General features: G+C 32.0%; 1 pseudogene; it reads left to right on the top strand.

Moving 5' to 3' along the window:
- The first annotated feature begins 10,478 nt into the window (after window positions 1-10,478).
- LOC107872371 lies at window positions 10,479-11,939 on the top strand (annotated as a pseudogene).
- Window positions 11,940-16,360: the final 4,421 nt, after the last annotated feature.

A 16,360-nucleotide genomic window follows, 5' to 3' on the forward strand; every position in this document is an offset into this window, starting at 1 on the left:
GAGTTATTAAGAGCAATACTGGTAGGATGCCACGTTGATTATTTATTATTAAGAATAAATATTATTATTATTTTGATTAAATGGGATAAACATTTCATAATATAATTAAAGCTTAGTTAATAACTGCCTCATTAATTATTTATTATTCTTTTCGGCTTAAATTATCCGTTCCAAATTGAGATGACACTTTAATTAAGAAAAATAATTAATAACATGTTTAATTTATGATTGTACCCTTATTAAATGATGTTTATATTTTAATTTGAAGAAAAAATAATTAATGCAAATGATAAAATATGGAAAAAAAATTTATCTTTTCTTGAGTAATGAAAGAAGACAAGTGAAATGAGAAATCAAACTAAAAAATTTAAAACAGATAATTTGAGACGGAGGGAGTATTAAGAAAAAATAGTTTATTCATTTTTTTAGTTAAATAAGGTTAGCATTGTATATCAATTAGAGTTTATAAAATGAGGATAGTCATTATAATTATTTAATTATAAAATAAAAAATAATGTTTATGCTTTAAAAGCACATTTTTAAATGAAACTAAATTTAGCATAAGCAGGGGCGGACCTACATATATTTTCGGGGTGCTCTGGCACCTATTAAATTTGATGCGGAATAGATATAATTATATAAAAAAATATATGAAAATAGGTATAAAACATATAAAAGCACCTACTAAAACAAAAAGTTGGTTGGATACACTAATATTTAGGTTGATCTTAAGGTTCTCCATTGAAGAAGTGTCCTGCGTTAGAACCTTGTTAAGGTATTTTTTATTTTTATTTTTATTTTTCAGCCTTTTAATTTTTTAAGCACCCACAATTCTTAAATCCTGGTTCCACCACTGAGCGTAACTATATATTGAACATATTAATATTCTCATTCTTTTTTGGTTTTAAAATACTTGTCAATTTTGAAAAAGAAAAAAAAACATTAATTATTTTTTTTTAACTTGAACCTTTGTATTACTCTTTTTAGATTTAAGAAGCATGTAAATAAATAAAGACTAACGAATTAATAAATATATTAATCAAATCACATTCTTAAATAATTATTTCTTTCAACTAAAAAGGAACAGAGAAAGTACATTATAAATTCTATATTAACTAACAAATAATATTATTATATTAATTCAAATATTATTTTTGATGCATGTAATCTAATTTTTTTTATAGCTATAAATATATTAAATTGTGTTTAAATAAAATTATTTTTAATGAAATAATTTATCTTTTAAAAGCCATAAAAATCTATAAACATATTCGATTCTCTTGGAACTAATTTTAAAAGAAAAGTAGTTTCTCATTTTTAAAGGAAGAATTGAAAGTCCAAAACATATTCAAATTATGAGTAATCGAATATCATGTGGTTCAAACAAAGATAGGTTTAACTATCGTAATACTTAAAATGTAATTATATATTAGAAGTAACAGTTTCGAACTATCATAATACTTAAAATGTAATTATATATCAGAAGTAACAATTGACAATATTCTACTAACTTAATTGATAACAAGATATCATATTAGGGATCACATCTTGTTAAATCGCTTGATTCTTCTTGTTAGTGCAAGTTCTGAACTATCGAAACACTTGAAGTGTAATTATATATTAGAAATAACAGTTCTGAACTATCCTAATACTTAAAATGTAATTATATATTAGAAGTAACAATTGACAATATTCGACTAACTTAATTGATAACAAGATATCATATTAGGGATCACATCTTGTTAAATCGCTTGATTCTTCTTGTTAGTGCAAGTTCTGAACTATCGAAACACTTGAAGTGTAATTATATATTAGAAGTAACAGTTCTGAACTATCCTAATACTTAAAATGTAATTATATATTAGAAGTAACAATTGACAATATTCGACTAACTTAATTGATAACAAGATATCATATTAGGGATCACATCTTATTAGATCGTTTGATTCTTCTTGTTAGTGTAAGTTCTGAACTATTGAAATACTTGAAGTGTAATTATATATTAGAAGTAATAGTTATGAACTATCATAATACTTAAAATGTAATTATATATTAGAAGTAATAATTGACAATATTCGACTGACTTAATCGATAACAAGATATCATATTCAGGATCACATCTTGTTAGATCGTTTGGTTCTTCATCTCAATATAAGTTCTGAACTATTGTAATACTTAAAATATAATTACATATTAGAAATAACAATTGACAATATTTGACTAACTTAATTGATAACAAGATATCATATTAGGGATTATCACATCTTGTTAGATCGTTTGATATATTTTGTCAATGTAAGTTCTGAACTATCGAAATACTTAAAATATAATTATATATTACAAGTAACAATTGACTATAATATGTGATTAAATTAGTTGATAACAAGATATCATATTAGGGATCACATCTTGTTAGATCGTTTGATTTTTCTTGTCAATGTAAGTTCTGAACTATCAAAATACTTGAAGTGTAATTATATATTAGAAGTAACAATTAACGACTAATTCAATGCTTGACTTTAGAATTAATACGACTCTAAAATTTAAGTTTATGATCTAAATTAAATTAATTGGCTCTCGAAATTAAAATCGCACCACATAAATCTAAACAAAAATATATATTCTTACTAAGATATGATAAAATTTTCACATGATAATATTCAAAAGTAAAAATATCACATCTCATTTAATGAGATTTGTACTATTTTTAATAAAATAATCTTTAAAATTCACTTTTTGATAACAAAAATAGTCAAATGTCCATCAAAATGTCCATTCCTGTAGATGTAGTAACAACTCTACTATTGTTACTTCTTGGAAATTTCATTTCCTCACCAACTCTTCAACTTTCCCTCACTTTCTTTCTAAAAAATACTACATAGTTCACAACACTGCAAACGCTACTTTCTCTGTTCTTAAAAAAAAAACTTCTATAGCTAAGAAATTTTTTAAGGTCTGTTCTACCATGGAAGCATCAACAACAAAAGGAAAAAGTATTTTAAGACCAACAAAAAGTGTTGGATTCGATTTTGATGATAAACCTTTGTGGAATCATGTCAATGTTCTTATGATTGCTCCTAATGGTAGTGGAAATAGAACATGGTCATGTAACTTTTTTAATAAAAGGGTTACAGGTTCATATATAAAGTGAAAGCACATCTGTTAAAACTTTTTGGCCATGGAGTTGCAATATGCAAAGAAATTAATAATGAAGTATGTGCAACATTAAAGATGGAGAATGAAGAAGCTGAAAAGAAAAATCAATGGTTCAATTAGATGCGAGAAAAAAGGCAGATTATGTATCCCTCCCCGAAGGCTCAGATTTATCGCAACCGAAAAAGTGAGACAGGTGGAGCACTAGAGAAGTAGTTTAGCATTGCCAACAGAAATATAGTTGACAAGTTGGCGGCTCGAATGTTCTATGCTTCAGGTTTATCATTCAACCTTTCAACTTCTCCTTACTTTAAAAGTATTCCGAGTTTTTGGCGGCAAATCCTATACCTGGTTATATTTCACCTACTTATAATAGGTTAAGAACAACACTTTTGGCTCAAGAAAAAGCTATACATGGAAAAGAAAAGGATTTTCAATATGTTCGGATGGATGGTCGGATATTAAAAGACTACCTTTGATAAATATAATGGGAGCATCTAGTGGTGGACTTATATTCTTGAAATCCATTAATTCTAGTGGTGTTGTCAAGGATGGGGGGTACATCGCTAAGTTATTTATTAAAGCCATTGAAGATGTTGACACCAAAAATGTCATTCAAGTTATGAACTATAATGCCAGAAATATGAAATTTACCGGTACTATTGTTGAAGAAAATTTTTCGCACATATTTTGATCACCATGTGTTGTACATTGTCTAAATCTTGCTTTAAAAAGTATGTGTCAACCTTTCAAAAAATCGGCCCACTTTTTAAGTTGTGCATAGATATTAAAAGTGATTGGCGATGTGAGTAGTTTAAAGAATTTTGTTGTGAATCATGACATGGCGCATGCCATTTTTCAAAAGCATTCGGAGCTATCTTTATTAAAAGTTGCCGACATAAGATTCGTTTCTCACATTGTCATGACTTCTCGTGTTTATAAGGTAAAATCGTCATGGGAAAAATTGGTAATGGATGACGAATGGAAAAATTACAAGGGAGACAAAGTACATGAAGCGAGGGCACGTGAGATAAAATTGCTTGTGATGGATGATGCATGGTGGGATAAAGTTGAATACTTTTTAAAGTGCATGGAGCCGATAGTATCCCTGCTTAGAAGAGCCGATCTTGATATTTCACAATTGCATCTTATTTATGATATGTGGGATACCATGATTGAAAAGGTGAAGGTGATTGTATTTGAGCATGAGAGGAAAGATCTTATTAACGGCCAACTGGAAATTTTTTGATACAATTCAAGAAATTCTTATGGCTAGGTGGAATAAGAGTAACACCCTATTACATTGTTTAGCACATTCCTTGGTTCCCAAATACTATCATAAATCGTGGCTTCAAGGGGAAGGTAATGGGATAAGAAGACTTACACCAAATGAAGATAGGGAGATTGCCTCAAATAGGATCAAATTCTTTCAAAGATACTTCAAAGATCCAAATAATTTGAAGCAAGTTTCTTTGGAGTATGGGGTATTTTGTAGTTTAAGTGGTCACTTTAGTGAGCCTCACGTGATTGATACTATTGGGTATGAAGATCCTCTATCTTGGTGAGGTAACTATGGTGTAAATGCTCCACTTTTACAAAGTTTGGCTTACAAGTTGCTCTCCCAACCGGCTTCTTCATCTTGTTGTGAAAGGAATTGGAGCACTTATTCATTGATCCATAGCATCATGAGAAACAAGTTAGCTTCTTCAAGAGCCGAAGATTTAGTGTTTGTGTATTATAATCTTTGCTTGCTTTCTCGAAAGAAAGAAAAATACATAAATGGTCCAAGCAAATATTGGGATTTAGGTAAGTCTTTTAATACTTCTTGAGTAATTTTTTATCATGATAAGTTTCTTTCACAATATTCTAAATTCATTTGGTATTGTTTTAGGTGGAGACCATTTCAACATTGATGAAAGTATCAATGAGTTAGTTGAATTGTCAATTGACGAACGACAACTAGAAGGTGTGTTCTTTGAAAATGAAGTTGAGAATTTGGAAAAAAATGACAACATGGAGGAAATTGAAGAAGGTGATCTTTGATTTAGATATGCCCATGTTCATATTAGATGTTTCAAATAGAACTTAATTTAAATGTAAATTTTATGGAATTATTTTTGGTATATGAACTTGTGAACATGTAGTTTATATATGATTTTTGGTGATCATTTGACTCTTAATTTGAATGGTTAATTGACTTGTGTCTCTTGTGACTTTCTCTTGGTCTATTTGATTCTAACTTAGTAACTCGTCCAGTCATCTTGACTTACTTCCAAAAGACTAAAAGGTATGTTTCATATCTCTCTTAATCTTAGCTTTGTTTTAGTTTTTTATTTGGTATATTTCAATGTGTTATAGTTATACTATCTTATTTTAATACTTTGTTGTGTGAGTTGTAGGAAAAGGAATGAATCATGCCCTTTTAAAGAGGTGTATTTGCTTGCGGCCTCGTTCTTTTATGATCTAACTCCACAAGGCACAAGTTACATGTAAGTTTTTCACAATATCTCTCATATATATAATTATGCATATTTGATATTTTTGTAACTATATGTATAAACTTTTAATTTTTTATTGCCGAGTCCCCGCACCCGTATCCGTATCCAGATCCATATCCCCGAATCTTAAACATTCGATCATGAAGGATCCGACACTTGGATCCTCACCCGTGTCCGACACTCACACCCGAGTCCGAGCAACTTAGGTTGCAAGTACTGACTTAGAGTTTGTACTGCAAAAGCTATTTTAGGTCTTGTCATGGTAAGATATAGAAGTTTACCTATTAACCTTTGATACTTTTCTTGGTCAACTAAAGAATCATTTACTACAGAAGATTCAGTGTTTTTGATACAGTCATCAAACTCTTTGGTTATCGACTTTGTGTTTGTATCTACAGGTGTTGCTGCAAGTTTTGCACCACCTAGTCCTGTTTCTGCAATGAGTTCCAAGGAATATTTCCTTTGGTGCATTAAGATTCCATGTTTAGATCTAGCAAATTCAATTCCTAGAAAGTATTTTAACTCTCCTAGAACCTTCATCTTGAACACCACCTTTAAATCTGCTTTTGTCTCTTCTATGACATTGATATTGTCTCCAGTTATGAGCATATCATCAACATATATGAGAACTATCACAACTTCAACTTTTGATTTCTTGATGAATAAAGAGTGATCCGACTCACTTTGTTTGAACTGAAGATTGATCAAGGCTTCAGACAACTTAGTATTCCATTGTCTTGGAGTTTGTTTGAGACTATAGAGGGATTTTCTAAGTCTACACACTGTCTTCTCCCCCTGACTTTGAAATCCCTAAGGCATTTTCATATAAATCTCATCAAACAAATCACCTTGAAGAAAGGCATTAAATACATCCATTTGATGTATATGCCACTGATTTTGAGCAGTAATGGTTAAGATTGTCCTGAAAGTTTTCAAAAAGTCTCTTGATAGTCAATCCCTTCCTTTTGACTATACCCTTAGCTACAAGTCTAGCCTTTAGTCTTTAAATTTCACCTATTGACTTGTATTTAATCTTATAAATCCACTTACATCCTATAGGCTTCTTCCCTTCAGGTAGTTTAACAATTTCCCAGGTCTGATTGCCTTCAAGTGCAGAGATTTTTGACTGCATGGCTTTCATCCATCATGGATAATCAGAAGCCTCATTGAAGGTTTTTGGTTCAGTCATATTGGACATATTAGCTAAATATGTCTGATAGGAAGCAGATAACTGATCATATGCTATGTATTTGGCCATAGCATAGGGCCCATCTTAAACACTTAGTGACAAAAAATCTTTCATCCATAGGGGTGGCCTCCTTTTCCTTTTCGATCTTTTGTGCTCCTGAATATTATCCATATGGTCAGTGTGAGGCATTGAATGACCAATTCTTTGATGATCAACTTTTGGTGGATGTGGTGGACGAATTGTAGATGATAGAGGTGGATTTAATCTTTCACCAGCTTCCAATTCTTGTTAGCTCAATTCAACTAGTTGAAATATGCTTGGATCAGCATCTTGTTTTACTAGTGTGAATGGAAACACATCTTCCTTGAAAATAGCATCTCTGTTGATAAAGAAAGAGTTGGTTTAAATATCATAAGGAATGTAGCCCTTTTGTACTTTTGAGTATTCCATAAGTAAAGCAGGCCTTGCTCTAGACTTAAGCTTATCTAGTTCTTGAATTATTTTAGAATATCACAGACATCCTATAACCCTGAGATGACTTATAGAAGGTTTTCTATCATATAATCTTTCAAAAAGAGTTTTATTGTTGATAACAGAACTTGGTAACCTGTTTATAATATAGGTTGCAGCTTGTACACAACAACCCCAAACTGTATAGGATTATATGCTTGAAACCTTATAGCTCTAGTTAGTTCAAGAATGTGTTTTTGTTTTCTCTCAGCAATACCATTTTGTTGAGGGGTGTAAACACATGTTCTCTTATGTATGATTCCCAAAGAAGAGAGTAAGTTGGGGCAAACAAAATTTACAAATTCAGTCCCATTATCAGTCCTGATTGCTTTTACTTTTTTGTTAAACTGAGTGTGAACATATTATTTGAGGACTTCACATACATCAGATTTGACTTTAAGCAGAAAAGTCCATGTCATTCTTGAAAAATCATCAACAATGGTTAATAAAAATCTATTTTCATCAAATGTAGGTTCTTTGTAAGGTCTCCATAGATTCATGTGGATCGGATCAAATATAGACATGCTTTTAATACTACTTGTAGGAAATGGGAGTCTAATTTGTTTAGCACAGGGACAAATTTGGCAATTATTCAGTATGTTGGCAACATCATTAGTCTTTAAAATTAGAATTTTCTTTAAAACAGTAGATGAGACATGGACAAGCCTTTTATGCCAAGTATTTATATCTAAATTAGTAGTAATAGTACCAGAAAACTTAGCAACTAAATCATTTGATGCAATATATAAGTATTTGTAATCTATAGCAGAGTTGTTTGTTAGGAAGTAAAAGTCATCTTCTTGTCTACCAATCATCTTCACCTTCCCACTGTAGAGCTCTTGAAACATAAAGAAGTTAAGGAAAAGGGAAGTAGAGCATTGGAGTTCATTGGTTAATTTTACAACAGACAGTAGGTTACAGTTAAACTGAGGTAAATGCAAAACATTAGTAATGGTGTGTCCTTTAGTTAAAGTGTTTGCTCATGTATGTGTTACTAAGGATATATATTCATTTGGAAGAAACACCTTTCTTGGATGATTAGATTTTGAGATTGGCTGAGCATCAAGCATGGTTAACTCAGACACCATGTGGTTAGTGGCTCCTGTGTCCACTATCCACTTCTTGGTGGTGTTACATGCAGTTGATGCAGTGCAAATACCTGTAGTATTAGCTGAACATGAGATGTCTTTTGATTTGTTTATATGATTCAGGAATTGGAGGAATTGCTGATACTGATCTTTAGAAATAGTGGAGTTGTCCAATTGGTGTAGCTGATTTTGGGTCAATTGAGAGCCTTGTGTGAGTGTACCAACTTGTTCTGCAGCCTGACTACCACTAGACCAATTTTGTCTCTTTAGAATTTCAAGTTCATGCTCCTCAGTTTGAACACTATAGTCTGCATTAGATAACTTCTTCCTTTTATTTCTTGTAGCTTGAGGATACCCAACCAATTTGTAGTAAACATCCTTGATATGCTCTTTCATTTTACAGAAATCACACATAAAATTATAATTCTTCTTGGTGTGGTGATTAACACTAGTTCCAGTTCTTGAGTACATGACAACATCATAAGACCCTTGAATTACGGCAGGATTAGAACCTAACATCCCAGCACTAGCACTCATGGTTTTTTGACTCTCATCACTGATGATCATAGAGTAAGCCTGGTTAACTAATGGAATAGGGTTCATTAACAAAATTTGACTTCTAGCTTGTATATAGGAATCATTTAACCCCATCAAAAACTAAAACAATTTCAACTTCTGCATGTGTTGCACATATTCTTTTGACTTTTCATAATTACAGGCAGGAGCAGGAACTAGAGACTCAAATTCTTCCCAAAGATCCTTCAACCTTGAATAATACACAGTCACAGAAGTAGTTCCTTGACTCAAGGTAGCTATTTCTTTATGAATGTTAAAAGTTTTTGCCCCATCAACCTTGTGAAACCTTTCATTCAATTCTTCCCAGACGGATTGAGAATTTGAAGCATAGATTATACCTCCTAACTGCCCCTTTGACACAGAATTCATAAGACAAGATAGAACTATGGCATTTACCCTTTCCTAGTGATTTCCCAATTTTGGAAATCTTTCTTTTGTGCATGAACCATCCACCAACCCTAGCTTGTTTCTACCCAACAATGCAATTCTCATATATCTGTACCACATTGCATAATTCTCAACCCCAGTTAATTGAAATAAAATTATCTGAGAGCCACTTACATCTGAGGGTTGAAGGAACAGTGGGTGATTGTAATCCATGGTAGAGGCTTGATCACTACTGGAACGTGAGGCATTTGTGACTCCAGAAGGCGCCATTGTTATCAGCTAGAATTTTTAAGAAAACTTCAGAGAAGAGAAGAGATAGAAAGAATCAATAGAAGCGTCACAGAAATTTTTTGAGCATAATCGACTAGCTTCGCCTAGTAGGCTCTGATACCATGTTGTAATCTGTGTAATCTGCAGATTATGTACTCCCTATAGGGATAACTGATGAAGAAAGTATTGTAGGAAATAGTGAAGAAGAAGAGAGTTAAGAGAAAGCATGTAGATTGTATTGATTATCTTGATTGAACTGTACACTTGGTAGGTATTTATACACTAGTTCAATGACTAACTACTTCTAACTGCCTTAACTAATCTTGATCAACCCCTTAACTAACTGCTAATACAGTGACTAAATAATTTAGACAATTACTAAACTACCCTTGTTTGTTGCTTACTCTCAACAAAATCCCACAAGTGAGGTCGGGGGAGGGTTGGATATACACAGACCTTACCTTTACCTTTGTGGGGTTAGGGAGGTTGTTTCCTATTGAAACAAAAATGAAGGTTGTCGGATTAAAATATGATTCAACTTCTTGCTGTTCTCAAACTTATCAGAACAAGTATGCTTTTTAGTTAATTTTGTACTTCCAACTTTGGTTGGACATGTTTTGTCTTGCAGGTTAAGCGTAGATACATGTTACGGCAAGGAAGCGAAGCTGACACTTGAGTTCTGGCATCATCTGGGGTTTCGATTGCTGATAACTATTCTGCATAGGACTTTTTGTGCTCGTATTTGTTTTTAGTAGAGTTCTCTTTGTATTGTTGCTCAAAAACTCTATCTTACGACGACTTCGTAGACAAGGGAGTTGAGTAGATCATCTTCCTTCTGTTATTCTTTTGAAAGTTTCCCTCCTTTTTCTTTTACTTTTACCTTTTTTGTGGTTGTCGGGCTATTGGAAGGTTTCTCTCAAAACCTAGACCTAAAGATGGAAATAGAAAAATCACAACCTTATGGTGAAGGAGGAGCGGAGGCAATATTAAATGTTCAACCCAACACATCAATCTTTATTGCTTATCACCATCTCTTTGGTCCTCATGATGATTTAATGCTTCTTGAGCTTGATGAGATGCTCCTACCTGATATCCTCAATCAAAGGTACAAGGTATTGATCAGTGAAGTTCTTCAATTTGCTATCATTTATCTATTTGAGTTAAATTTATTCTTTTTTCTGTAGAGTAACATTAAGAGGGCAGTCATATGTGGATGCAGTTCTCTGTCGTCAGTCAAAAACTTATGCCGTTAAATTTGTCGGAACTTCTAACTCTGTGTTCCTTATACCTCCTTCCAACCTATCGATCTCACTTGGAGCTTCACCTAACCCAAGTGAAAAGGATCATGAGAATTCAGTGGTTGCTTCTGTCATCAAAGTAGTACCTGGCAGTATGGAACTTGTCAAAGTTGCTCCTAGATTGGACAAGCTCAAATTGCTTCTCTCAGAAAACCCTTATGGTTTTGACAAATGTCACAAATGAATACCGAATTGACGCACAAAAACAGGGGCTTGTATTCATGGAGTGACCTTGTTGTGAAGGTGCAAGCAAGTGACCTTGGAAGATTATGGAAGTAAGGTGAATGATGAGACTATAGGAGGCTGTACATGGAGGTTAGAAGAGAGGCCAGGTTGTGTGCATTTCGCTAGAGTAATCCTAAGAGGGAAAAAAATGAAACTTGAAAGGTTTACGGACGAGTGAAGAAAGAAAGTTCCAGAAGGGATGAATGCAAGTTTTGATGTACTAGAAGAAGTCTTAACTGAAAAGCTCGGGATAGAGACTCGGATTTACGCTTTTAGTGTTTCTTCACTGCCATCTGTGCCTGCTGAATGGTTTTTCAAACTATTCCAGGAGAAGCCAAAGTGGGGATGGCAAGACCTGCAGCCATTTATCAGGTTGGGTTTCACATTTCATAACCTATGATTTCACTCTTGTTTCTTTTGTCGTACTTCTTGAGGCTTGAAATATGATATGCTCCATTTCTACTGTTATGAATGTACAGGGATCTGAAGGTACCAGGACTTTCTTCAGAAGGTTTACTACTCAAGTACACAAGAACTCAACCAAGTGCGGATGCTGAACCAATTTTCAGTGCAAGATAATCTTTGTGCGGTCATTTCCCCAACAGGTTGCACAAATTTGGACGGCTTACTAGACTTGTAAAGTGGAATGAGATCATGTAATGTAAACTTGATTCTGGAATTTGTTAAAAAGTCTAGTGGTCTGGCCCTTCCCAGACACCGTGCATAGTGTGATCTTAGTGCATCAGGCTGCCTTTACTGTATCACGCATGTATTCTATTTACCTGTAACAGTAAGAACTATATCAGGGAGAAGAAACTTTGAGTTGCGTCATGTGTTTTGGAGCTCATTTATTTCTCAGTACTAATTTACATCTTAAGCCAAAGTTTACATTTATGTTTTAATTGTATTTTTTTGCCTGTGATTTTAGTCCAGTATCAAAAAATTATTCCCTCGTCTTCTCTTTTAAACTTTGATTTAATGAAAAGTGCTATACTTACATTTTGATCAACGAAAATTATTTGTCAAGGAAAAAAGTAAAGCTAATGGCAGCACAGAAATTATTTTGGATTTTCTTTTCAAGCTTTTCTATTACTACAAGAAGGGAAGAAACGGAAATCAGAAGAAAAGAGAGACTTTTCTAAACTTACCACTTGCATAAGCACTTAAACAAAAATCTAGATTACTTTAAAATTATAGATAGGTGTAATGCTTTGTTTAGAAGGGATTTGAGTTTCTATGGTGGGTTAAATAAAGTAGGACAGTAATAACTGTAACCACTGAAAATGTATTTCTTCGGTACATCAATATGTTGTCAACACGACAGTGAGAGCAGGGCGTAAATTTAATTCATGGTGCCTTAACTTTGTATTTATTACATAAAAATTACTTTTCTTTCATTCATTTCATCTATGGTGATTTAATTTTGTGTCTATTACATAAAAGTCATTTTTCTTTTATTCATTACACGAAAGTCACTTTACTTTACTTCGGCCATCACTGTAGGTGTGCAAAAATCGAACCGACCGATAAATCGGACCGATAAAAATATTATTGGGTTAACGGGTTTTTATTGATTTTATAAAAAAATTTATTGAGTAAACGGTCCGATTTTGATTTTAGCTTATTGGGTTATCGGTTAAATCGATAACTCAATAAGGATACACTAAGTTATTGTTTTAATCCTATTTGTGTTATATATATAAATATTTATATATATATATATATATATATATATACATACACACACTACTTATTCACAATTCAGAGATTCACAAAGTATTAACCTATTCAGGGCAACAAAGGTACAATACAAAGCTCGGGTATTGTCGTATTGGAAAGTTTGAAGCATTTAGTAGCTTCCAATAATTAGGATTCAATTTTTTTCCGAACTAACATTCAGTTCAAGTTTGAAGATTCTTGTAAACTAAAATGCATTACGTATGATTTTGGCAATAACTAAGATATTTTTTTTTAGTTGTTGTTGTTTTTATTTTATGAGTATTTTCTTATTGGTTAAACCGAAAACCGAACCGTTAAGCATCAAAAACCGATAAACCAATAAGAAAATATCTTATTGGTTGGTTATTGATTTGGCATATTTAAAAATCAAAAATCGATAAATCGAACCGATAACACATACAACTGAATCGACCGATGCACACCCCTAGCTATCACAAAAGTCACTATAGCCGAATTTTACAATAATCTCACCGAAAAAATGACGTGGCAACCTTAATTAGCTCTTAATTTTAATTTAAGATAATATAATATATTACACATATCTTGACCTTTTTGATATGTGTCCAACCCGATTTTCCTTTGGATTATATAACGGAAGAATATCAATTTCTTAATAGAGTAGGCTACCTAGTGAAGATTATTTTCATAAAGAAAAAAATTGATTGATATTTTTATGAAATAAAATTATACTTATATACTCTTAAAATCCTCTAAAGTTGAGACACGTGTTGGTAAATTACTTTTCCTCTAATATTATGGCATGTAGTTCATAAAATTATTTTTCTTCCTATAAAATTGTGATATGTAGTTGATAAAATTATTTTTTTCTATACATTCTTTTTCTTGCCACTTGGGTCTTTGCATTCGGTATATCATAATAATATGATAAATTACTCTATTTATTGAGTTTATCTTTGTATTTTTAATTGTTTGACTTATCGATTAATTCTCTTAAAAATTTTTATTATAATATTCAATTTCTGATAAATTACATATTGTTTAATTAATTTAATTGATAAATATAAAAATGAGATATCCTAGAATTTCTTTATCTATTAAATTACTTATATTTTATAACTTTTATTAACAAAACGATTAATATAACATTATTTGTACAAATTCTGACAATACTTATTAATGACACAATTAAAAAGATTTTATTTTAAAACTATCTTTAGCATGTATATTTATCTTTAAAGAATTAAAATAATTTTTTTAAAAAAATAATATCATACATGTATTTTTATTTTATGCGTTTTGAAGAATTTATCTTTTTTATCACTCTTTTTCGATGCACCTTTTTGGCAGATTAATGTAATATTATGAAATGTTTCATAAAAATATCAACCAAATTTTTTTATGAAAATCTAATTTATTAAGAAATTGGTATTCTTTCATTAAATAATTCATAAGAAAAATTGAGTTGTGCACATATAAAAAGGATCAGGATATGAGTAATATATTATATATTCATTTAAATTAAGATTAAGAATTAATTAAGGTTGCCACGTCATTTTTCGATTGAATTATTTTAAATCTGGTTATGGTGACTTTTATGATGGTTGGAATAAAGTTAAATGATTTTTGTGTAATGAATAAAAGAAAAGTAATGACCATGGATGAAATGAACGAAAGAAAAGTGACTTTTGCGTAATAGATATAAAGTTAAATGACCATGGAGGAGATAAACTAAGTAGTTCCGCATGCTCTATGCTACAGGACTTGGCTTGTTGTAGCGTCAGCTTTGCTTCATAAGAGTTGTTTTCGGTCTAGGTTGTCAATCTCGCACTGCAGAACTGGGGAATTTAGGGTCCTAACTTCGGAGACCTATCACTAATATTGTATGGACGTAGGAGTTTTGGAGACATGTAGATGGTCTTCTTTGCCCCCCTACCACCTATTTTATCTTGCAAGGAGGATTTTGAATCCATCAGTCGTTTAATAAACTTAATGCAGCTTTTAGTCTATATTTTTGGATGGTTAGCTTGTTCCATCCATGGTTAAGAAAGAAAGAGAATTAAATCTAACTAATTCAAAAGTTTCTCAAGTTTGCTTGTTAGTTGTTGGGTTCAAGTTTAAAGTGTGAATGGAAAATGAAGGGAATTATGTGGAGGAAAAATTGAGATAACATTTAAAAAGAAAAGTATACTCAAAAATAAGGAAAGTCTACTAATTCTCCCACATTAGTGGGAAAATGAAACTTTCATATGTTTATATTAAGAAACACAAACTCTACGTGATAAGTGAGGCAAGAATCAAGAGGTGTCTTGTGCTATTGTCATAGTTGCTTGGCTTTGGCTTTGGATTTATCAACTGATTGATCGATGATTTGAAACATAATTTGAAAATTTTTCACCATTTGGTACGAATTTTTTTGCACTTGAAAAAATATTTCTTTGCTTCTAAAATACTCCGTGTGATCATCTCCCGTTGAGTGAGTTCGAAGAAAATCAGAAAGTTTGAGGTACCGCTACATTTTAGTTGTGAAGCCATTTGGACACTCCGTGAATTCGAAGGACTTGGCTTATTCTGCTTCATCTCTTTTCTTTAAATTACTGATTAACACACTTCTATTGAAAGGTCATTTTTTATCTTGTGTTGAAGGTGTTAAAGAACTTTATAAGTGTTCTTAAATTAATCTTGAACGAGTGTTGAAGTGTTTGAACTAACATACAGATTTTGTGTACCCGATACAACACTAGTTACTTAATTAACATGCTGTTGTTTGTTAGCTGATCAAGCAAAGCCAGGATGATGGAGGTGATGAAGTAACGTGGAGAATATCTCCAGTGAATGAACGACTTCATGCTGTGTCCAAACAAATACCAAAGATAGTAAAAGTGTGGGCGGATTCATCACGGTTCAACTCAGTAAAAGTGTGGGCGGATTCATCACGGTTCAACTCCTTATACATTCAAGAATTTTCAGTGAAAAAGGTACACTAATATAGTGCACAGTTATGCTCTGGGACGTGTTTTGTTACTGACCATTGCAATACTGTCACACCCCGAGCCAAGGCCCTGGACGTAATATGCACCCAATACTATTTCTAGTACGAGCGAACTTTCTATCATAACACATGAGAATATAACCAACATGAAAAATATAACTGAAATAATATGAGACTGAAATAAGATTTCTTAAAGGAGAAATATTTTCATCAAGATTTATTAACACCACTTAATATTATACAATACTAACAGTCATGATAAACACTACTAAAACAAATAGAAAAATCAATCACATGTGATCGGTTTTCCTGCATTTTCGATCACAAAATTGACCAAAATGTGTTGTCGGTAAAAGCGTGGTAGCTTTTTTAAAACTGACCATGTGTGGTCGGTTTTTTTAAAAATATATATATTTTTAAAATTCAATATTATTTAAAAAAAGATTTTAAAAATAAAAAAAATTCAAAATAAATCA

Source organism: Capsicum annuum, chromosome 5 (assembly GCF_002878395.1).
Source record: "Capsicum annuum cultivar UCD-10X-F1 chromosome 5, UCD10Xv1.1, whole genome shotgun sequence".
Classification (NCBI taxonomy): domain Eukaryota; kingdom Viridiplantae; phylum Streptophyta; class Magnoliopsida; order Solanales; family Solanaceae; genus Capsicum; species Capsicum annuum.